Source organism: Kogia breviceps, chromosome 17 (assembly GCF_026419965.1).
Source record: "Kogia breviceps isolate mKogBre1 chromosome 17, mKogBre1 haplotype 1, whole genome shotgun sequence".
NCBI lineage: Eukaryota > Metazoa > Chordata > Mammalia > Artiodactyla > Physeteridae > Kogia > Kogia breviceps.
Window position 1 is genome coordinate 67369836 of NC_081326.1, and position 25339 is coordinate 67395174.

At 41.2% G+C, this 25339-nt stretch overlaps 1 long non-coding RNA gene across 2 annotated transcripts in view; it reads right to left on the reverse strand.

Annotated features, from left to right (window-relative positions):
• Window positions 1-23014: 23014 nt before the first annotated feature.
• The window catches only part of LOC131743831 (uncharacterized), a 97685-nt gene continuing 95360 nt past the window's right edge, over window positions 23015-25339 (reverse strand). For both annotated transcript variants that reach the window (XR_010837571.1, XR_010837570.1), the window contains exon 7: window positions 23015-24621. This is a non-coding gene — a long non-coding RNA (uncharacterized lncRNA). The remainder of the gene's footprint in view (window positions 24622-25339) is intronic.

The window sequence follows — 25339 nt, forward strand, 5'->3', positions numbered from 1 at the left end:
CTCTATGTGTTTGTTTTCCTTTTATCTACTGACCTACTGACCTAGTTCAGGACATCCTACAAAAGCCCCATAGCTGGACGTACACCACCCCTTCTCACCTCTGTTCACCACAGATCCATCCTCTACACAGTCTTCAGAGGCATTGGCCTATTTGATTTCTCTACTTAAAATACTTCAGAGCCAGTTCAAGATGATGACGAAAGAAGATTCTGGACTCACCTCCTCCAGGAACACACCAAATCTGCAGCTACATGTGAAACAACTTCCTCTGAAAAAAAGCCTAAAAACTGTCTGAGCAACTACTATGCATCAGGCAAACAAAAGAAGCAGCTAAGAGAGGCTGGGACACAGAACTGCCGTAAACCCCATCCCCAGCATTGTGACCCACAATCAGGAGGATAAGTCGAAACCTGGAGCTTCTCCCTGAAGACTGAATGTTTTGAACCCCACACTGGGCACCCCAACTTTTAAGACCTACAACTGAGAGACGATGAGCCCCAAAAACATCTAGCTGTGAAAACCAGCAGGGCTCCTGTCCACAATACCCTCAAGACTGCAGCAATCAGAAATATCTCTTAAAGAGTTTGTGTGTGGATGCAAGACTTTACTTGAAGGAGGCTCATTGCTAATCTTTAAGAACTGGCCTGAGGGACAGGCATCTAATTAACACACATCCAGGGGCCTGCTGGCTGGTGGGCATCACCTTTGTGCCCCCCCTTTGCACCCTTCCAGAGCACCAATATCTCCCGGAGGGGAGCTTTTATACACCTCTGGTGCTCTGGTTTTTGTGGCTGCCACCCAGGGACACGCCCTGATCAAACCTGGCTCTGGAGACAAGTGGAGGCTTGCAATCCTGGGTTCCATGGGACTAGGACAGACCCCTAGGGCACCGCGCAGATAGACTGAAACACACACCCAGTCTTTCTGTGAAAGAGGCTTATTTCTTTGTCCTGGAGCTTCAGCCTGAGGGGCAGGCTTCTGGTTTGGCACCTAACTACTGATCTATGGAGGTGCTCTCAGGGAATGGAGGCCAGGAATTGGGTTACTTGTCTTTCTTTCTTTTTTTAATTGTGGTAAGAGTTCCTTCTATACTCTAGATACAAGTGCCTTATCAACTATATTATTTGCAAATATTTTATCCCAATATTTATCTATGTGGCTTGTCTTTGCACTTTCTTGATAGTATCCTTTGAAGTACAGAAGTTTTTAATTTTGATAAATTCCCATTTATCTATTTTTTTTTCTTGCTCATGCTTTCAACGTCATATCTAAGAATCCATTGCCAAATCAGAGGTCATACAAATGTATCCCTACATTTTCTTCTACGAGCTTTATAATTTTAGCTCTTACATTTAGGTCTTTAAGACACTTTGGGTTAATTTTTGTGCATGGTGTGTTGTGGGGGGTAAGGGTTTAATTTCATTCTTTTACATGTGGCTCTTCAGCTTTCCTGTATCAGACTGTTTTTCCCCCCATTGAATGATCTGGGCACCCTCGTTGAAAATCCATTGATCATAGACACACGGGCTTATTTCTGGACTCTCAATGCTATTCCATTGACCTATATGTCTGTATTGATGCCCTTTCCACACTGTTGTGACTACTGATGCTTTTTAGAAAGTTTTGAAATGAGGTACTGTGAGCCCTCCAACTTTGTTTTTATTTTCCAATACTGTTTTTGTAATTCAAGAGCCCTTGAAATTCCATACAAGTTTTCAGATCAGTTTGTCAGTTGCCACAAAGAAGTCAGCTGAGATTCTGGTGGGGAGTGTATTTAATCTGTAGATCAAATTGGGGAGCATTGCTATCTTAACAGTATTATGTCTTCCAATCCATGAACATGAGATATTTTCCCACTTATTTAGATTTTTTAAATTTCTTTCAAAAATGTTTTGTATGCCACATTTATACTATACTGTAGCCTATTACGTGTGCAACAGCATTACGTCTTAAATAAAATCAAACATTGTCTTTCTCCATCTGACTTATTTCACTCGGAATAATGGCCTCAAGGTCCACCCATATTGTTGCAAATGGCAAGATTTCATCTTTTTTTTTACAGCTGAGTAGTACTCATATGTGGAATATTAAAAAAAAAATTTTAGCAGAATATATGAACAAACCAAACAAAAATAGACACATAGGTACATATATACAGTACTGGTTCCTACAGTAGGGGAAGGGAGGGAGAGGGGCAAAATGGTTAGAATGTCAACAGTGTGGTGATAGATGGAAACTAAATTTTTGGTGTTGAGCATGCTGCAGTGTCTACAGAAGTCAAAATACAATGTTGTGCATATGAAACATATATAATGTTATAAGCCAATAAAAAATGTTTTGTAGTTTTCAGAGAATCAACTTTCCACATCTTTTATTAAATTCATTCTGAAATATTTTGTTCTGTTTGATGCTATTGTAAAAGCACAATAAAACAAGGTATGCCTGTATACCTAGCTGTATCCCTAGGAGTGGGATTTCAGGGTCATATGATAATGCTATATCTAACTTCTTGAGCAACCACCAAACTGTCTTCCATAGTAGCTGAACCTTTTATATTCTCATCAGCTGTGTGTGAAGATTTGAATTTCTTCACATACTCACCAACATTTGTTGACCTTTTTGTTGTTGTTACAGCCATCTTAGTGATTGCAAAGTGGTACTTTGTTGCGGTTTTCATTTCATTTCCTTAGTGACTAACAATGTTGAACATCTTTTCATGTGCTTTTGGCCATTTGCATAGCTTCTTTCAAGAAATGTCTATTCAAGTCCTTTGCTTATTTTTTAATGGGTTGTCTATCTTGGTTTATTGAGTTGTGGGGTTTATTTTTGTTGTTTGTTTATTTTTTGATCACACATTTAATCTCTATTTGTTATAGGTCTATTCAGATTGTCTATTTCTTCTGGAGTCAGTTTTGATAGTTTTTGTCTTTCTAGGAATTTGTCCATTTCATCCAATTTGTCTAATTTATTGGCATACAATACTTCTTAGTTCTATAAGATCAGAAGTAACGTCCCCTCTTTCACTTCTGATTCTCATAATTTGAGTCTTCACTCTTCCTGTTTGATCCAGCTAAAGATGTGTCCATTTTCTTAATGTTTTCAAAGAACCAGCTTTTGCTTTCACTTGATATTCTCTATTGTTTTTCTATTCTCTAATTTCCACTCTAATCTGTATTATTTCCTTCCTTCTGCTTCTTTTAGTTTTACTTTGTTCTTCTTTTTCTGGTGTCTTAATGTGGAAGGCTAGATGACTGATCTGAAATCTTTCTTTTTTAATATAGGGATTTACAGCTACAAATTTTCCTCTATGCACTGCTTTAGCTGTATCCCATAAATTTGACATGCTGTGTATTTGTTTTAGTTCATTCAAAGTATTTTCTAACTTCTCTTTTGATTTCCTTTTTAATCCATTGGTTGGTTATTTATGAATCTGTTGTTTAATTTCCACATATTTGTAAGTTTCTCAAATTTCTTTCCTTTATTTATTTCTAACTTTATTCCATTGTGGTTGAAGAACATACTTTGCATTATTTCTATCATCTTAAATTTATTGAAGTGCTTGTTTTTAAATGGCCTAACATATGATCTATCCTGCACTTGAGAAGAATGTATATTGTGCTGTTGTTGGGTGGAGTGTTCCATAGATGTTTGTCAAGTATGATTGGTTTATTGTGCTGTTCATTTCTTACGTTTCCTTGCTGGTCTTCTGCCTACTTGTTCCATCCATTATGAAGTGAGGTATTGAATGCCCCAACTATTTTTTTGGAACTATCTATTTTTTTCATTTCTGTCAGTTTATGCTTCATGTATTTTCATGCTTTCTTGTTAGATGTATATATGTTTATAACTGTTACATGTTTCTGATAAATCAACCCTTTTTTAATTATAAAATATTCCTCTATATCTCCAGTAACATTTTTCATTTTTAAGTCTATTTTGTCTGATTAACACTTGAGCTTTCTTGCTGTCACTGTGTGCAAGATATATCTTTTTTCTATTCTTTTATTTTCAATCTATTTGTGTCTTTGAATCTGAAGTGTACCTCTTGTAGACAGCATATTATTTGGATTTGGTTAACCCAGTCTGACAATCTCTGCCTTTTGATTGGATTGATTAATCTATTCATATTTTATATTATTGATATTTGGGGATTTACATCTGACATTTTACTTTGTTTTCTATATGTCTTATGTCTATTTTATTCATTTATTCCTCCTTTACTGCTTCCTTTTTTATTAAGTATTTTTAACATAGCATTTTCATTTCTTTAATAATTTTTCATCATATTTTTGAGATTTTTTTAAATGCTTGCTCTAGGACTTGCTATATACATCTTAATTTATTTTTTATAAAACTTCAGTTTACTTATTTGCAATATGAGAAAATAAATCTTTGCCATATGGACCTAACACTTTTGTTTGTTTGTTTGTTTTTGTGGCAGAATGTGAAACCAGTATGTAAAGTGAAAGTACTATAAAGAATACAACTGAGATGTCCCTTAGGAGCTCTGAGACTTAAGTAAACCTAACTCAACTCCCCCACCCTTCTAATATATAAATACAGTTGAATTCAGGGTCTTCCTTATAATTTCCCCCAAATTCTCTTCCTCTTGGTCCCATCAGTCTCCCTTTCCCATGTGCTTAGAATAGTCCCTGGCATATAGCAAGCACTCCATAAATTTTTATCAAATACATAATTGAATCATTTCAAAAGATCTTAAAGATTCCTTCCAACTTTTAATATTCCATCTTTCTTAATGTTTCCCACTCTCATTACCCTCTCATTCTACCCTCCAAGGGGTAGAAACAAAGAGCCACAGGCTCTGAATTACTCCTTGAACCACAGATTCTGCCCCTCAGGAAAATCATACTTGGGTATGAGAAGCCCTGAAGGATGGGACTCTTGATGGCTGACCCAAAAAGATTGGTCCCTGTGTATTGAACTCTGTAGCCCCCCTATACATCTCTTAATTACACACTGAAGGGGGCTTCCAGAGCCTGGACTTCAAGGGCTTAACATGAGCATTTCTCCTTCCTCTTCACCCTTCACAGAGACCATGAGAGTCTTTGTTCTCCAGAAGAACAGCAGTCACCTGTGGAACAGATACCATCTGCGACTTTTAAGCACTCAGAGGGAACGACTTCCTGCCTGGAAGGGACTCCCCAGACCTGGATCACTTCACACCTATTCCTCACAGCCTCTAAAACTATAACCACTAAGAGTCAATTACAGATAAATAAACCAACAGACAATTACAGAACGGTGGGGCGAATGACATGCCAGAGGTAGCATAGGGTGGTCTGGGGACAGAGGGAAAATGTGCTGAAGTAGATTCTCAGTGTTTTGTAAGTGGTTTCTCCTCTCTTGCCCAAGGTGACCCATCTGTGGAACAGGAAAAATACACTTATTTTTAGACAAGAAAAAAATATTTATTTCCAATCCCTACTACCTTGTCCAGAAGGGTGTGACATGACCAAAAATGGTGAAGTTGCAAATTGGAGATGAGATGACAGGAAGAGGGCTGGATCCAAGGAAGCTGGGGAGATATGGTGTCTGGGGAAGATGAATGAGGTAGAAGAGAGAGAAAGAGACTCAGAGTACATAGCCAAGGGAAGAGATTTTATGGACAAGAGCATTGACTAGTGAAAGAACTGTAACAAATAATTTTGGGTGATGTGCAATGTAACCTAACCTTCCCTTCCATGTCCACAATGAAAGCGTCAACTAAAAATTAAAAACTCAGTAAGGATGGAGTTTATTTGGGGGTGGGACAGAGTGAAGAAAGGTGCTAAGCCCTGTTTAGGTGGTGCAGAGATAAGAGTAGAAGCAAGGATGAGAAAAGAAACGGCATCAATAGACCTGGTCACGTCCAGGTAACCAGACAAATGAAGGGAAGAGCCAGAGGACTGTCCTCCAACTCTGTGGTTAGATCGGTCCTCAACAAGAGGTGTGCAGTGAAGCCTCAGCAGGAGGCTCCTCCCAAAGTTCAGCGTAAGAGACCCGGGAAGGGTTCTAAGAAAGGAAGAGGATTCAGAAGAGAGGCCTGTGACCTTCCTAGAGAAGGGATGTGTTTTGTTCATCTCTGTAACTTTCACACTTAACAAAGTATCACTGCCTGGGCTCAGTGAGCTTCTAGTGAGTGAATTAATTAATTAGTTAATGGATGGATGGATGAGTTTAAAAACCAGGGCCCTACCTGTCCACTGGTTCCAGAATGATTTCTTGGAAATGGACAGCAACCCAGATTTCTCAGAACAGCAGCCGGCCTGTCTCCCTGGCCTCTTTGGTTTTGGAAATCTTGCCCTTCCTAACTCTCTAAAGTCTGATTTTGCATTCCCCATACACATGGGGGGAGGGGTGTATAAGCTTACTAATCAACTAATCTAAACACCTAAGAATCGGAAGGGTTTTATTGTCCCACGGGTTCAGACACATAACTATGAACCTGAATTCATTCTAGGCAGCTTTTTTTCCTAAGGACTAGATAATGCCCCACACAATTTTAGACCTGCTTCCTTAAATGTACTGTGAACTCAACCATGCGTGCCACAAGCCATGAGACCTTGGGTAGGTCACTTCTCCTCACCATGTTCAGTTTTCTGAAGCAATGTCTTTTGTTGCTCTGGTACTCCATGATCCTGAAACTTGACTGGGTTCTTTCTGTTGTACAAAACTACAGAATCTTATCTATGGTCTGAAGACCCCAGCCGCAAATACAGAAGCCATTTTTCGACCCATAAAATCATTTCACTTACATACTTTCATACACTGATACTCAAAAGAACAAGTTTCTGTTTGGAAAAGTCTGTTCATTGCCAACTGTAAATTTGGAAAGTAGACAAAGAAGATAATTTACATTAAGGGTTACTTTGAGTCAAGCACTCTGTCAGACAAGCTAGATACATGATTTCATTGAACACCTCCTAACAGTCCTGCAAGGTCAGCATGATTTTTCCTATTTTACAAATTGCAGAGACCAAGGCTGTCAGTAGGCAAGAAGCCTACTGACCGTATCCGAAGTCATACAGCTGAAAAGTGAAAGTGGTGTTCAAACCAAGTCCACCTGACACAAAGGTGATGTTCTTGCTACTACAACAGGGAAAAATAAAACTAAGGTTTTTCAGAATGTGATTAGCAATTTGATCAACAGCATCCTGTGGGAACCCAGGATGTATCCAATTGTACTTTCACCCTCACCCAGTTCTGCAAGAGGACAATCAGTCTCCTTCAACTTGACCACAGAAATAGAAAAATCAACATTTCCTAATATATGTGTTAGGAGCTGATGATAAGTTATTATGTAACTAATAACATAGATTTCAGCTCCCATGTCTCAAATTATTTCATAGTTTGGTTAAAATAAGAGATGTTTCAGAAACATTTTGAAAAATATACATTAATAAGCTCTGATGTTCCTAAAAACAATCAAAACATCTCTTAAGAACTCAATTTAAGAACAAATTAATGCTTTGTGTTTTCCTGATACATTCCAAGAATTTCTAGATTAAATCTCCTTTGCAGGAGTATCAGCAGCAGCAGTTCCAAGTTCATTTGGCTTGGGGGGGGGGGGGGAAGCCAATAAAGGAAAATCTTCAAAAATCAAAACCCCTGACATAGGTACATGATTCTACAGTTTTCAAAGTCCTGTCAGGCCTATTATCTCATTTGAGTTTCTCCCAACACTCTAGGAGGTAAAATGGTCAGAAATGAATGATGCCTGATATACCTTCATTCAGTCTAATGTATTCATTGAGAGCCTATTGTGTGCCAGGTTCTTTGTTGAACACTGTAGATACAGTGACCTAAACACACATAATCCCTGCCCCCGGAGGCCCTGGTCTAGTCACTGTACAGACATTACACAGTCACTACACAAACCTATATATGAATGAGAACTTGCACATTATGAAATTCACCCAGTAACAAAGGCTAGCAGCAGCTGGTAAGCACTGAAGCCATGCCTCAAACCCCCAGTCTTCCCTCTTCAAGAGTAGCATTGACATATAGACACCAGCAAATGTAAAATAGAGAGCTAGTGGGAAGCAGCTGGATCGCACTGGGAGATCAGCTCGTGCTTTGTGACCACCTAGAGGGTGGGATAGGGAGGGTGGGAGGGAGATGCAAGAGGGAGGGGATACAAGGATATATGTATACATATAGCTGATTCACTTTGTTATATAGAAGAAACTAACACACCATTGTAAAGCAATTTTACTCCAATAAAGATGCTAAAGGGCTTCCCTGGTGGCGCAGTGGTTGAGAGTCCGCCTGCCGATGCAGGAGACACGGGTTCGTGCCCTGGTCCGGGAAGATCCCACATGCCGCGGAGCAACTAAGCCCGTGAGCCATGGCCGCTAGGCCTGCGCGTCCGGAGCCTGTGCTCCTCAACGGGAGAGGCCACAACAGTGAGAGGCCCGCATACCGCAAAAAAAAAAAAAAAAAAAAAAAAAGATGCTAAAAAGTTAAAAAAGATTTCCGATTTCACTTACAGGGTCATTTAACCTGTCAGAGTCTCGATTTCCTCACCTGTAAAATGAGATGATGATGGTACCTACCTTATCTGTTCATGGAGGGAGTTAAAAGAGATAACATATATAAACACAGAGTGAGTGAGCAGTTACTCTTGAGCACAGAGTAAGTGCTCAAGGAACGTTTGTTCCCTTCTTTTGCCCCTACCTTCCTCCTTTTCTTTCAAAGTTCATCTTTGATGAGAAGGCTTTTCTGCCCACCTTATCCCTCACCTACTAGGGTATCTACACTGAACCATAATAGATGTTGCTATCTATTTCACTCCTCTAAGAGTCTTAAAATAAGTTATTTTATTGTTTTCTTATTTTTCTAATTATAAAAGCAATAAACACTCCTTGCAGAAAAATATGTGATAATATTGATGAGGCAAAAAAAAAAAGGAAGACAAATGAAGCAATGGCCTAAAACTCAGCTATAACCACTCTGGGTATATGTATTTTATGCATGTACTTTCAGATATTTCCCTAAGCATATTTTCATTAAACACTTTATAACCATTTTACAATATGCTTTTTCTACTAAGTGTTATATCATAAACATCTTTCTATTAAAGTAAGTGTGCTTTTGCATTATTTATATCAGTCCATTGCATAGGTGGGATCTATTCCATTGCAAGGATGCATTTTCTTAATCAGTCTTGTACATTTGCATATTTATGTTGTTTACAACCAGTGTTGCAATGAATATCCAACCTCACAGTTATTTTTTGGATTTTTTGCACATCCTGAGTATTTCCTTAGTATCCACTCATCCCTTTTAACACACAACCTTGTCCTGATCATAAGTCCCATTAAGTTGGCATCCATCTATGTCTTGTGCCGCTTTAGTTCCTCCTCAAAGTCTACGAGTCTTTAAAAGTTGAAATTTCTCATTAAGCTTAGACTGATGAGCCTTTCTATCCCATCGTCTTTCTTTGAGGGTTTAGGATTGTGCTGTTCCATATGGTAGCCATCAGCCATGTGTGTGACTATTTAAATTTTTTAAAATTAAAGTTAAATTAAAAATGTGTCACCCAGCCACACTTCTCACATTTCAAACGCTCGAGAGCCACATGTAACTGGTGCTGCCATGTTGGATGGCACAGACAGAGAACATTCCCTTCATCACAGGAAGTCCTGCTGAATAGCCATGGTCTAGTGGGATATGGCTATGAATTTGCTTGAAACAAAAGGATTGAAGCGGTCACTTTTGTTCTCCCACCCAGCTCTCTTCAAGGCAGCCCCCAAGTAAACCTAAGACCTAGATCCAAACTTCTGTCATCTCTGTTTATAACTCTTTGGTGGGATTCCCCTGCTCTCAGGATAAAGTCCACGGTGTACCTCACGCCTCTCTCATCTGCTGAATCTTCTACCTCTCCCTCTCCTCCTTCTCCTCCACCCACTCTGAATGGCTGACATTTTCCAGAACATTCCATGCCCTGTCACACTTCTGTGCTGAAGCCAATCATGACCTCTGCTTGGACGATCTTTCCTTTCTTTCTATGCTTAGCTAAATTCCATTTGTCTTTCAAGACTTGGTTTAAGCTTAGGCTTCCTTTGCCACGTCTTTCCAGCTAAAGAAGGTAAAGAAGGCCTTGGGCAGGAGCTCTATGCTCACAAGTTCACACGTTATTGTAAAACCGGCAAAAATAAGATATTTTCACTGAATCATTTAGGAAATGCTTCCCTCCTTTTATACTTTCCTTCATGTCAATCACATCGCTGTGGCTGCCAACATTTGTAGAATAGCTTTGGGGAACCTCACTTAATCTGGAAAACGGAGAGACATTTTATGTTTATTAAATAAGACAGAAATGAAAGCCTCCTGATGTGAACACATATAAAGGCAGCTTTTGTCATCTTTATACATGAAGTTGTGGAAAGTGCAGATAAAACATGGAAATACTACTCAGCCATAAAAAAAGAACAAAATAATGCCATTTGCAGCAACACGAATGCAACTAGAGATGATCATACTAAGTGTAAGTAAGTCAGAAAGAGAAAGACAAATACCATATGATATCACCTATATGTGGAATCTAAAATATGACACAAATGAACATATCTGCAAAACAGAAACAGACTCAGAGACATAGAGAACAGACTCGTGGTTGCCAAGGTTGAGGGGGAAAAAGGGAGAGGGATGGACTGGGAATTGGGGGTTGGTAGATGCAAACTATTACATGTAGAATGGATAAACAACAAGGTCCTACTGTAGAGCACAGGGAACTATATCCAGTCTCCTGGGATAAACCATAATGAAAAAGAAAATTAAAAAAAGAATGTCTCTATGTGTGTAACTGAGTCACTTTGCTGTACAGCAGAGACTGGCACAGCATCACAAATCAACTAGACTTCAACTTAAAAAATAAAAAAATAAAAAATAAATTAAAAAATGGAATATGAAATAAAAGCAATGTAGAAGATTGATAAAATCAATAGAAATTATTCTGACCTCAAGAAGTAAATTGCCAGGAAAAAAAAAAATCAGACCATACCAAAAGTAGTAATTCACTAAGAGAAAGAAAAAAATGTGAATCCTCTGAACACACTGAAAAAATATTTGTTTCTTGCTGATATAACTGACAATGATAAAATGGATTATATCATAATCCACCACCAAACAAGAAACGGAAGACAAATCTGTGAATAATGTCATTAATGAAAAAAGCGTGGCAGGCAGAATAACGTGTCCCTTCCAGCAAAAGATGCCTACTTTCTAATCTAATCTGGAACCTGTGAATAAGTTACCTCATATGGCAAAAGGGTCTGTGCAGATGTGATCAAGGGCACAGACCTTGAGACGGGGTGATTATCCTGGGTGATCTGGGTGGGCCCAATCCAATCCCATGGGTTCTTAAAAATGGAAGAAGGCAGAAGAGTAGATCAGAGAGAAATTCAACCACAGAACATCTTGGGCTTTAAAGACAGAGGAAGGGGGTTACCAGCCAGGGAATGTGAGCAGCCTCTAGAAGCTAGAAAAGGCAAGGAGGTGGACTCTCCTCTAGAGCTTCAAAAAACGAACTCAATCCTGCTGACACCTTGATTTTACTCTAGTAATCTCTGTATTGGACTTCTGACCTAAGAACTTCAATAAATTTGTATGGTTTTAAGTCACTAAGTTTATGGTAATTTGTTACAGCTGTGCTAGAAAACTAACGAGCCTTGAAGATTAGACAGTGCACTAGAAATGTCCTGAGATCTGATTGTTCTCATTCATGTATGAAGGAAACTTGATGAAGATTTCCCAAAATCTGATAACAATCCTAAAAATTCACAAGGCATTATTCAAAATGGACTATGAAGAAAAACGGAAACTTTCTTAAGCTATAATTTTTTTTTTTTTTTTTTTTTTGGCCGTGCCACATGGCATGTGGGATCTTAGTTCCCTGACCAGGGATTGAACCCACACCCCCTGCAGTGGAAGCCATGGAGTCTTAACCACTGGACCTCCAGGGAGTTCCCCCTAAGTAATTATTTTTTTTTTAAACTTTGTGCAGTCATGTTAGAGGAAAGACTGAATTATCTTTCTGTTCTCCTTATAGAGAAGTCACAAAACCATTGCCATGTAAAGGTAAACAAAGGACATATAGCCAAAAAGTTAGGGAAAATATTATAAAGGTGGCTCAGGCATTTAATTAATAAAAATGCAGTTGTCTTCATTTTGAGGTATTTGTGGAATACCTCCGTGACGTCGGTTGGGTTCCCCCAGATGCAAAGCCCAAGGCAGGGAAAGTACAAGTAGTTTCTCTGGGAGCGAATACCAGTCCCAGCACCAGCTTCATAGGCTCACAACCTGTGCACTCACTCAGGGCCTGTTTCCGAAGGGTCCTGTGCTTGGTTTAATGCTGTGCTGTCAGCATCTTGAAACTCATAATAACTTTTCAACAAGGAGCCCTGCAATTTCAGTTTGCATTGGACCCTGCAAATTATGTAGTTGGGCCTGACTAGGAAGTACCAACGGGAAGTGAGAGAGAAAGGAAGGCAGCTGATAAAGGTGTATTATCAAGCAAGTTGCTGCCGTGGACAACTGGGGCTCTATACCCCTGGGCAACTCTGGGACTTTGTGTAGAAAATACCTTAGAGTTTTCCTACCCAACAAGGGCTACAGCTAGTAGGCTATGTGTTGTTACATCACACTCTTCTGGACCCATCCATTAAGCTATATACTCACCAAGAGCCATCAGTATGCTTTTCTCAAACCCGTTCATGTCATTTTCTCCCCTGGGAAGTGGGGATAATAATATTACAGGCTGGCTGTAATGATTAATAAGTGAATTTAGGCCAAGTACTGAACACAGTACCTGTAGTAAAGTTAAGCTAATATCATAATAATATCAGCTAACATCATAGGGGTGTCATTTAAATAATCTGTCAACCTGAGTATATAATCTCAGTATAAAAAAATAATCTGAGTATAAAAAAAAATTGTTTCCATGAAACCTTTGTTGAATTCTTTAGAAAAATTTGATAAAGTCTTGTCACTTTTAAAAGTTTTTGTTAAATTAATTTTGAGCTAACCAACCATAACATTTGGAAGGGAAAGGATTGTAAAAAGTTAGAGGTGTGAAATCAAATTGCTTCAAATTTTCTTTAAGCTCCTCATCTATTTTAGAGAAAATAGAACTAGAAACTGGGTGATGTTGGGTGTCTTTGTGGTTTTTTTCCAATAAGATGAAAACCAATACACAAATGATTATATCAGCAGATAGTTGAATGAATATACAGACATGAGTTTTAAGTAAAAACAAAAAGTTTTAATAGTACATGTATTTTTTAAAATAATTCCCCTCCTTAAAAACCTTTTTGATTAACTGGTCAAATACATGTCCTCCTCACGTTAAAGGCAGGACTTCTAATATAGATGCTCAAACTACTGAATGAATAAATGAACAGTGGTGCGTAAATGAATGATGAAATGAATGGCTAAATAAAGTGGCCATTTCTCTCGGTAACTGACCTGTTTTACATGCACGCCGCTAATCAGGGGTAAACATATTTGCCCGTTTGTTACTGGTTTGATGGCTTGTTAGACCTTAGAAGTAAACAAATGTGGGACAGCTTCTTTTGGTTTTCTTTCTTTTCAAGTTCCCTAAAGCTCTTCTTTTCTCTGCCATCATTTTCCCATTTTCTTCACCTGCTTGGGTGTATGAAAGAATCTTAGTGAAATAAAAAGCTCAATGAGGTGAAAATACATCTCATAAACACTCCCATTAAGGAGTTTACTGAAGGGGCTTGTACTCTTGTCACTTAGATGGCCATATTTTATTTCTCCCAAGGAAACTGGACACCGTTAATCCAGAAAGAATGCAATGAGAATCAAAGAGCAAGAGAGAGGGTCAGGTTGCAGTCCTTTTATTTTCCAAAGAGGGTTCAGGGGAAGAGATAGGAAGAAATAACTAACTATTCTAGCTAACTAGCTAGCTATTCTAGAGTCTTCTGAGCGCAAAATTTAAATCATTCTAACTTCTGCCTGACTCCTTCAACCTCAGCCTGATGAACAAAGTGAGATTCTGTGTGAAAGGGGAAATCTGGGCAAAATGTAAAATAAAAGAGCTGAAGCATAAATAATACATGTAGAATATACCTTTACATACAATATGTAGATATGTTGCACTAATGGATGTTATCTTAGTTGGATGAAGCAATGTAAAGAGGGAAAAGAACATGGGGTGTGGAATTAGACAGAACCAGGTTCAAATCCCGCCGAGGTCATTTAGTGACCCTGTGACCCTAAGGCAGCTTATTTAGCCTCTCTGAGACTTGGGTTCCTCATCTGTTAAGTGCAGACAATACCTATTTGCAAAATTTGTGAGGATTATATAAAAATTACTAAATATAAAATTATCTAGCACAGTGCCAATCTCAAAATAAATGCTATTTATGGATTTAAAGTAAGGGATTTTACAAACTTATGGTGACCAAAGGGGAAAGGTGCGGGGAAGGATAAATCAGGAGGTTGGAATTAACATATATACACTACTATATATAAAATAGATAATCAACAAGGACCTACTGTAGAGCACAGGGGACTCTACTCCATACTCTGTAATAACCTATATGGGAAAAGAACCTGTAAAAGAATAGATATGTGTATATGTATAACTGAGTCACTTTGCTGTACACCTGAAACTAAAAAGACATTGTAAATCAACTACACTCCAACATAAAATAAAAATTAAATAAATAAATAAATGCCCTGCTACATAGTGTATATTTTTTTTTAATAAATAAAGTAAGGAGTTTTATTTCAGTCTGGATGCAAAAATCTCACCAACCGTATCCTGGGAGTATTAGTAACTTTAGGTAGGTAAGTCTTTACCCTGGCAAGATGCATTTACTCTCTTTTTTGTGTGTGTGCTACGCGGGCCTCTCACTGCTGTGGCCTCTCCCGATGCGGAGCACAGGCTCCGGACGCGCAGGCTCAGCGGCCACGGCTCACGGGCCCAGACGCTCCGCGGCACGTGGGATCTTCCCAGACCGGGGCACGAGCCCGCGTCCCCTGCATCGGCAGGCGGACTCTCAACCACTGCGCCACCAGGGAAGCTCCACTCTCCTTTTTTTAAATGAGTACATATGAATTGTGCTAAGCATTTATATTCATCTACTTGTTTAATCGTCATAACAACATTATGAGGAACCTGAGATCTAGGGCTACTAATTCATTTGTCTAAGGCCACACAGAGAATAAGAGAACGCCAGGGACTGACTGCAGATCTGTTTGACTTCCCTTACTTTCCAGGATTCTCCAATACTGTATCAAAGAGATTACAATTGCAAATATAAACAAAAGAACCTAATCTTTTCTTTTCCTGATAAGCATTCATAGCTTGCATTGACGATACTGTGTCTTGATTTGAAGAAAGTCTCTTTGATACTATTTATTTGGGGAAATGTCCTGCATGTGTTTATTTAAACTAGGGAGTCCTAAAAAATGTTTATACTCTTGGACCAAGTAATTCTCCTTCTAAGAAACTAGAAGAGAAATGAGAAGATTTCCGTAATACAGACATTCATTACACCGTTATTAAAAATTCAAAACAATTGAAGCCACCCAGATGTCCAAGTAGAGAGGAGAGTCAAATTAACTCTGGCATACCTATTTGAAGTAATATTACCTAGTGATTAAAGTAACAGTTTCAGGGCTTCCCTGGTGGCGCAGTGGTTGAGAGTCCGCCTGCCGATGCAGGAGACGCGGGTTCGTGCCCCGGTCCGGGAGGATCCCACGTGCCGCAGAGCGGCTAAGCCCGTGAGCCATGGCCGCTGGGCCTGCGCGTCCGGAGCCTGTGCTCCGCAACGGGAGAGGCCACAGCAGTGAGAGGCCCGCGTACCGCAAAAAAAAAAAAAAAAAAGTTTCAAAGAATTTTAAGGACATCCAACATTTTTTAAATGCTTCTGAAATAATGTAAATGTTAAGAGGCAATGTACCCTAAGAGTTAAGCACTTTAGCCCTTGTGTTAGTTTTCCAGGGCTGCCAAACAAATACCGCAGACTGCGTGGCTGAAACAATAGAAATTTACTTTCTCACAATTCTAGAGGCAACTTCTTAACAATTCTGAAAGTCTGATATCAAGGTGCTGGCAGGCTTTTCTTTTGAGACCTCTTTTCTTGTCTTATAGATGGCCGTCCTCTCTCTGTGTCTTTACACAGTCTTTGCTCTGTGTGTGTCTGTGTCCTAATCTCATTTTCTTACAAGGGCAGCAGCCACATTGGATTAGGACCCACCCCAGTGACTCCCTTTAACCTTAATTACCTCTTTAGAAGCCCCATCTCTGAATACAGTCACATTCTGAGGACTTCAGCATGTGAATTTGGGAAGGGCTGGGGAGGATATGTGAACACAATTCAATCCATAAATGTCCTGGAATCAAAGAGACCTGCATTTATATTCTGGCTCACCTACTAAAACTAAATCTCGAACCAACTATCCTCTCTGAGTGTCAGTTCCCTAATCTCTAAAATAATAATAATAATCGTGTCTGCCCCATAGAGTTTTTGTAAGGGCTAAAAGAAATGCACATTTAAAAAAATTAACACAATGTCTGACCTGTGCTCAAAACATAGCAAGTATAATTACTGACTGAAAAAAGGAGGAAGCAAAACTGTATACAAAATTGATCTTCCCTATGGTGAAATACATCAAAAAAAAAAAAAAAAGAAACTATGATAAATCTTTAAATTTTTCTGTTGGTAATATATATCAGGCAATTTTTCTCAATAGTTTTCTATAATACACACAAATTAATTTTCTAATTAAAAATACAGAGAATAAACTAGTGATTACCAGTTGGGAGAGGGGTGGGGGCAGAGGTAAGATGGGAGAAGGAGATTAACAGGTACAAACTACTAAGTATAAAATAGATACAAGGATGTAATGTACAGCAGATGGAATATAATCAATATTTTAGAACTTTAAAAGAAGTATAAACTATAAAAATATTGAATCACTATGCTGTACACCTAAAACGAATATAACATTGTAAATTGACTATACTTCAGTAATAAATGTTAATCAAGAAACTTTTCTCAAATTAGAAAATTATCACCTTAATTTCACAGGTATACTAGAAGTTAGAGGTGAACAGGTCGATCAATATGACTTCATAAAAATTTCAAATTCCTGCATCACAAAAATCATTGTGAATAAAAACAAAACCATAGTTTTCTGGGGAAATATTGGAAAAACATAGGTATTATTAATTTATTGCTGTTTAACAAATTGCCCCCAAAACTTAGTGGCTTAAAACAAGCATTAATTATCTCAGAGTTTCTGTGGGTCAGGAATTTGGGAGCCACTTAGCTGGATGGGCCTGGCTCAGGGCCTTGTATGAGTCTGCAGTCAAACTGCCAGCTGGGGCTGCTATAATCTGAAGGCTTGACTAGGGCTGCAGGATCGTCTTCCAATATGGCGCCCTCACATGAGGGGCAATTGCTGCCTTTGCTGTCATCTGGGTGCCACAGTTTTCCCCCATGTTGCTTCTCATTTTCCCTGGCCTCTGCCCATGACCTGGACTTCTTTACAGGGCTGCTGGGCTCCAATTCAGAAAGAGGTAGAAAGTATGCCAGTGAGTGAAAAAGAGCACCCAAGAGAGAAGCCTTAGTCTTTTCATAACCTAACGTCAGAAGTGAGATCCCATCACTTCTGCTGTGCTGTGTTCATGGCAAGTGAGTCAAGAAGTCCAGCCTAGACTCAGGAAAAGTGGATCACACAAGGGCATGAAGCTCAGGAGGCGAAGATCACCTTAAAGGCTGCCCACCACACTGTATGATTAAAAATCAATAAAAACTACTAGATATAAAATGCAACAGAAAAAGAGTTGAAGTCAATTTAGAAAAAAATAAATTGGAATGGTTAATACACATAAAACAATACTCAACTTCACTCATGCATTAAAAAATGCTCGTTAAAACAATGAGATATTGGGCTTCCCTGGTGGCGCAGTGGTTGAGAGTCCGCCTGCCGATGCAGGAGACACGGGTTCGTGCCCTGGTCCGGGAAGATCCCATATGCCGCGGAGCGGCTGGGCCCGTGAGCCATGGCTGCTGAGCCTGCGCGTCCGGAGCCTGTGCTTCGCAACGGGAGAGGCCACAACAGTGAGAGGCCCGCATATCACAAAAAAAAAAAAAAAAAAAAAAAAAAAACCAATGAGATACCAGTTTTCACATCATATCAGAGAATATTTTTAAAATCTGATAGTACCCAGTGTTGATGAGTGTGTCAAAATCCGCTATTCCTTGTTAGAGGCGCTATCCTTGCAGGACAATTTAGCACGAGTTCTCCAAAAAGGATAATCCACAATACCATTCAACCCGGTAACTATATTTTCTGAAATTTTTTGTGCAGATATATATGTAAGTATATATATATATTGATTTTCATTGATGCAATGCATTTAATTGAATATTACTGAAAATAATGGACTAAATAAATTACGGAAAGCTAGGCAGCTGTTAAAAGAGAATGAGGCAGATTTCTATATGCTGATAGTAAAGAGCTCTTTGTTATTTTACTCAGTGAAGCACAGGGGAAACAGAGGAGTATTTATAATATGATTGCTTTTGGAAAGAAAACATACACACACTTATATATACATAAAACTTTCTGAAAAACAGCTAAGAAAAATTTAATTGCAGTTGTTTCTGGGGAAAAGGATAGTATATTTTACACTGGTCAAAGTTTTTTAACCAAAGGTACTTGATTATAATTTAAAATATTAGATGTGAAAATAACAAAAGCCTTACGAAAGGTCATATACTAAAACAACACCAGGCTGACAGGGAGTGTGATTTGCCAGGAGAGTTTCAGGTGAGGCTTAGGCAAAAGGGAAGAAAGGAAAGGAGCTCTGATGTATTCATCACGCACGAAGCTCCAGGCACTTTGATTTAAGTCATCCCTCACCACCTACACTATGCTTTAACCGTATAGAGTGACCGGCTGCCTTCTGACCACACTACAAAATGCCCTTCCCTGTCATGAGTTAGGTCCTGAACCTGTACTGCCCTCCCTAGCCTCCTCTACCTGCTGAAGTCAAAGAGGATGCTGGAAATGTCTACCCTGAAATTACAACTTGTAGTTTATCCTCCTTTAGAAAAAGAAAAAGAAAAATTAGTTTTTAAAATGCTCAAAAAAATTTTTATTAAGGAAAAAAAAATGCTCTCTCTGAATTCTAAAACAGCCTGGGGACTTCCCTGGCCTGGTGGTCCAGTGGTTAGGACTCTGCGCTTTCACTGCTGAGGGCCTGTGTACGATCCCTGGTCAGGCAACTAAGATACTGTAAGCTGCTCAGCATGCACAAAAAAAATAAAATAAATACATAAATAAATAAACCAGCCTGGGTGAGCCCCTGCTTAGCCGCCATGCCTCCAACACACCCTCTGAGGGCCTTGGCTCTCCATGGATCAGAGCATGGACAGGGTACCAAAACTACCTGCTCGCTGGGGAAAAAAGCACTCTCACTATCCCTCAGTGGGCAGTCACTGTGGTTCTACCTGCCTGTCCTGTGAGTTGAGTCAGCCTTGGTCCTTCGGGGCTGAGATCCTGCTTGTGGGTCTGTGAGGCTGACAACACCTCCCACTCTTCTAAAGAGTGTCAGCAGCTTGCATTTCCTCATCAGTCGATGGTGATGTGCACACAGTGGGCCTTCCATAAAAGCTTGTTGAAAAGCAGTGGGACTGAACTGATGTGAATAACATCACCTCTGCACAGATCCCATCCAAACCAACACCGACGGCCAGCCTAGGAGGAGAAATGATGGGAACAAGATCCTCATGTCTGAGGAGCTCCACGGGAAGCGGTTGTTGGTTCCTCCCCCTGCAATTCTCACCGGCCCTCCCCTCACTTCCCCGATATGGAAGGTTATAGGGTAAGACGCACACTCAGACTTGGGGTACAGCCCCTTGTTCGTGAGCCCCCTCTTCGCTAAGCTGCGCTGTGTCTCCTTTAGCCTCCCCACAGTCAAACCTCAGGGGATGCTTCAGATGCAGGGCATGGAGGTGTAAGATGCCAAGATTCGTTGTGCATATGTTGAATTGCAATACCTGTTGGACACGCCAGGTGAAGGCAGAAGGGCATTTGGGGCAAAAGGGACTATGTAGACAAAAGCAGGGCAGGCGAGAAGGCACCCACAGAGATATATGGGTGGCTACAGCCTCAGGGGAAAGGGAGCAGAGCCTGGATTAGAGCAGAGGCAGCCACTGAAGCAATTGGCCTCCGTTTTATAACAGCAGAAACGGCAGCAAGAACCGCAGCGGCTCAGCAAAGCCAAGGGGGGGGGGGGGTGCCAGATCCGAAACGGAGGCCCTCACCCACCCCACGCCCGCCCATCTTCTCCACCACCAGGGACAAAGGGCCAGTTTGAATTTGTGCCTCGCTATTTTAAGAACCAAAGATTTTCATTTGGCAGGCACTGTTCACACAACACAAACTCTCTTTCCTCTGACATAAATTCTTTCTTTGAGAAGAAAGCCTCCATCATCACAGCCCACGGGTCCAAACAATGGCGAGAGCATGGCTGCCAGGGCTCCGTGAAGGAGGCCTGTGTGCCCGGGCGGCCGCCCTCCTGATCTTTTATCTCCTGCCTGCGCCAGGGCTCCTGTTTGTCCTGGGTGTTTTGACGACTTCTCTCCTTCAGCTGCTTTGACAGAATTTGCCGGCTGCCGACTGATGCAAAACAACCCTCTTCTTGTGCCTCGGCCGCTCCGTCTTCTCTCCAGGCCACAGGGGAGAAAACGTGTCTTTGTGGCTTCCCTTCAATAGCTTTCTGAATCCAAACCCCTCGTGGGCTCTGGCAGGAGGAGCCCGTGAGACTGTGAATAGACGATGTTGTTTGCTCCTCTTTGCAAAGCCGGCCTCTGGGCACCCAGAAATGCATCCACCGCCCAGACCTGGTAGTTTGGGGACAGATTCATGGGCGAGCTGGCAGACGCCCTAGCCCATGGAGGATTCTTATTGCTCGTCTGTGTACAGCTCATTCAAGTCCATCTACAAAATGCCTTCAGAACTGCTGGCTCACTGGATTAACATTTACTGTGGACCTACTCTGTGCCCAGCACAGCCCTTTTACCATCTACTATCTCCCTGAGCCTCTAATTAGGCTCCACTATGGGTACCATCAGAGTATCTTCATTTTACAGTTGAGGAAACCAAGTCTCAAAGGGGTAAGGTGACAAAAGGTTACAAGGATCCAGCCGGAGGTACCAATGCTTCAGAGATGCTCAGGGTCCCCTAAAAAGCATCTGATTTTCTGCTAAGCCACAGAGGGGAGTATAACCCCCAGCAGCCTAGATGCTGGGTACCATGCTCCTCTCCCCACGTGAAGGGAAAAAGGGGGAAATGACTGACTCTCCTCTCCCTCACCCCATATTCCCCCTTCTCACACCCCACAAAGTCTCCTTCAAAGAGAGAATGGAGCCTGCCACCAGGCTAACAGGTCAGGGTGACTTTCTTCACTGTAACATTCTGAACCTAAGCATCCCTGACGTGTTCGCTTTGCCTTCGCTGGACACTGTAAGGTGGCCTAGGATGTTCCTTGGGCTCAAGTAGCAAAGCTCAAAAGACGTGACTCTGGAACTATGAACTAAGGGACTTCAGCAAAGTCACTTCTCTGGGGCTCATTTTTTTCTCTGGTAAAATGGGGGCACTGGGCTTCCCTGGTGGCGCAGTGGTTGAGAGTCCGCCTGCCGATGCAGGGGACACGGGTTCGTGCCCCGGTCCGGGAAGATCCCACGTGCCGCGGAGCGGCTGGGCCCGTGAGCCGTGGCCACTGAGCCTGCACGTCCGGAGCCTGTGCTCCGCGACGGGAGAGGCCACAGCGGTGAGAGGCCTGCGCACTGCAAAAAATAATAATAATAATAATAAATAAATGGGGGCACTGATCATACCACACAGAGTGTTGAAAGGGTTAAATGAAAGAAAAAAATGGCTGTGGAAGGACAAAGCAATAATACCAGTTAAACTATATAGCAGCAGCAGCTGTATAAATACCGGGACTAGGGATAGTAGCAGTGGTAGTAACAATAATCTTACTACAGTCCTGGAGGCCTGAACGGCAATGTCAATCCTCCATTTTGATCAATCATAAGGCAGCGTTTCATGGGCACTGACCAGAAACAATGCCTTATTCCAGAAACTCTCATAGCTTCCTCATCTGCAAAATGACTAGTGCTGGCATATGGGAGAGGTGGTCTAGTTGATATCTACCAGTTAGTACAGAGTATGCAATCTGACTACCAACGGGACAGATTGATCCCATAGATATGTTTTATTCGGAACCTAGTTTTTTGGTTTTTTTTTTTTAAGTGAGCCTGAATTTTAAAATTGTAAGTTCTGACCACACTGAGCCTGTATTGATACAAGAGAGCAATCAGGTAGAACTGATACAGCATTCCTCCTTAGACAGGGCAAGCAGGCTCCAGTTCACCACAGTCTCCACCACTCCCTACCGCCTCATCAACACTCAATGTCATTACCATTTGTTATGGTGGTTACATTGCTGTTGTCCTTGCAGTAAATATCCTGTCCATGTGTATTAGGGTAACACTAGCTGCTGTCATTAACGAACTCCCAAATATCCATGACTCAATGCAATACAAGTTTATTTCATGGTCTGGTAACAGTTGATGATGATGGCTTTCCTCTAGGTGGTGATTAAGGACCCGAGCTCCTTCCATCTTCTGATTCTGCCATTTCCTCTGGCTTTGGTATTTGACCTTCATCCAGAAAATGAGGAGAGAGAGAGAGAGTAGGGAAAAACCAATCTGCTTCTCAAAAGCTCAGGCACAGATGGGACATATGTCACTTCCCACACACCTCATTGGTCAGAACTAGTCACATGGCCCCACTAGATGCTAGGCGGGCAGGGAAATATAAATTCCAACTGGAAAACCATCTGTGACAATAACTCGAGTATGGAGGAGGCAGCACTTACTTTTTGTTGCCATCAGTCTCTACCACATCTCAGCTCTAGGAAAAGGGTTGGGGGGGGAATAAAATACAGACTAAGAGCTATAGGATTTTTCTTACACTCACTTATTGTACTCATTTATATTCCATCCCTTATGGGTACTTTAGTTTTCAATGCCTGAATTGCAAGTCCAGAAACAGAGCAGATTCAGATTCCACAGTCTGGGTCTGAGCCTCAGATTCTGCATTTGTGAAAGTTCCCAGGTGATGTCATCATACCGATCTGTGGAGCATGATTTCAGTAGCAAGACTCTAGCATGCTGTCCTTCCTAGACCAGCTGCCTCTCCTCCCAAACTCCAACCCCCTCCTATACAAGCTCCTATATCTCTCTCTCGACCTCTGTCACACTTCAATGAAATTATGTTTATAAATCTGAAATGACGTTTATTAGTCTGTCTTCCCTAGTAGACTATGAAACCCTCTAGAGCACAGACTGCATTACTAATCCTCAGTACATGTTTGCTTGGAAGAATGCATGAACTTTTACTGAGAACCCACCTATACTGTAGGCATACAATGTTGCATATTCCAGGATAGGTGGCAAATGAAATGAACAAGCTCTTAGTATTTCTCGTGTACCCATCATGGTGAAACATGAGCCATAATGTGGCAGAAACACTCTGGCCTCAAGGGGCTCTATATCTAGTTGAGGTAATGAGACTTAGGCCAAAAGAAAACTGAGGAAGAACAGTCCAGGGTCAGCTTGCATGTTGCTCACTCAGGGAATCTGGAGATGGGAGAATGAGAGGGAATTAACTGCTCTCTTATACACAGAGTCAGCCATGTGTTTGCACTGGTGCCATTCAGAATCCTCCTGTGTTATGGGCTGAATTTTGTCCCCCCCAAATTTATATGTTGAATTCCTAACCCCTAGTACCTTAGAACGCAACTATATTTGGGAGATGGGGTCTTAAAAGAGGTAATTAAACGAAAATGATTAGGGTGGCCCCTAATCCACTATGACTGCTGTCCTTATAGGAGTTTAGGACACAGACGTACATAGAGGGGAAACCATGCGAGGGCAGAGGGAGAAGATGACCATCTACAAGCCAAGGAGAGGGGCCTCAGAAGAAACCAACCCTGCCGACGCCTTGATCTTGGACTTCTACCTCCAGAGCTGTGAAGAAAACATGTTTTGCTTTCTCAGCCACCCAGTCTGCGTTACCTTGCTACGGCAGCCCTAGTAAAATAATACACCTTGTCTGTTAACTTCTTCGCCACTCAGGGTCCTTTCAAAGCTGGAGAAGGAGGTAGAAGGTGGATGTTTGTCCAACACCTCCGGTGTGATGTGTTAAGGCAACTCCTCATCCCAGCCATGGAGGATAGAGAATTCTCTGGCGGTCCAGTGGTTAGAACCCCGCCCTTCCACTGCAGGGGGCACAGGTCCAATCCCTGGTTGGGGAACTAGGATCCCACAAGCACGGCGTAGCCAATAAAAAAAGAAAAAAATTTTTTCTTTTAATATAGGATAAATAGCTATATTTTCCGCTTTTTGTAGATAGAGGAAAGCGAGGGTCAGAGAGACGAAGAACTTTTCCTCTTTCACAGAGAGAAGTCAAGGAAGCCAGGTTTCTATCGCCTCCATTGACCGGAGACGCTAAGCTCCCTAAGCGGCTTCACCACGCTGCTTCTCTCAACATCAGCCCATGGACCTGTTGAGAACAACAAAAATAGAATGTGTACAGGAGCCACGGAAGGTATTTTTAAACACTGTCCATCCGAGCAGCATTGCAGTTACTGAAACGAATCCGAGGCCATTCCTGAACAAAGGGAATGTAAGAAAATCTTGGGGTGCAGGCCTCAATACCCACATTTCGAACATTTTAACACTACACAGCCTACAACGATAGCGAATTCTATTTGTGTTCCTAATCTTTCCACTCAAGTTGGCTTTGTGAGTTGTTGGTTTTATCAAAATTGAGTGAGAGAGTGTTCAATACAATGTTGGATTCATTGGGGAGAAAAAAGCAAAAGAAAACCCTCGGTTCTTCAATGCCAGGGGCTTACAAAGACATATAAACCATGAGGAATTCCAAGGACTTACTCAGAAGCCGCTCTGCAAATGCATTTCTCGAACAAAGGGCCAATGTTCCTTTCAGGGAAGAGTGCGGTACCAGTTTCCGGCATTTTTCTTTAAGTCATTAGGACCATGCCAACACACAAACATATACTTCTCCTGGGAGAAAGACTCTCATTCAGTGCAGCTTACAAGAGTGTGATTATTGGGGAAGGGGTGCTTCATGGCACGTGCCTCGCCAGCCGGCCCCCGAATGTACAGATCTGCTTAAAGGGCTTTATTGATGGTAGCCACAGACAGATCGGGGCTTGTGGAGAGAACTGACATCCCATGGATACGGACAGATCAACGCC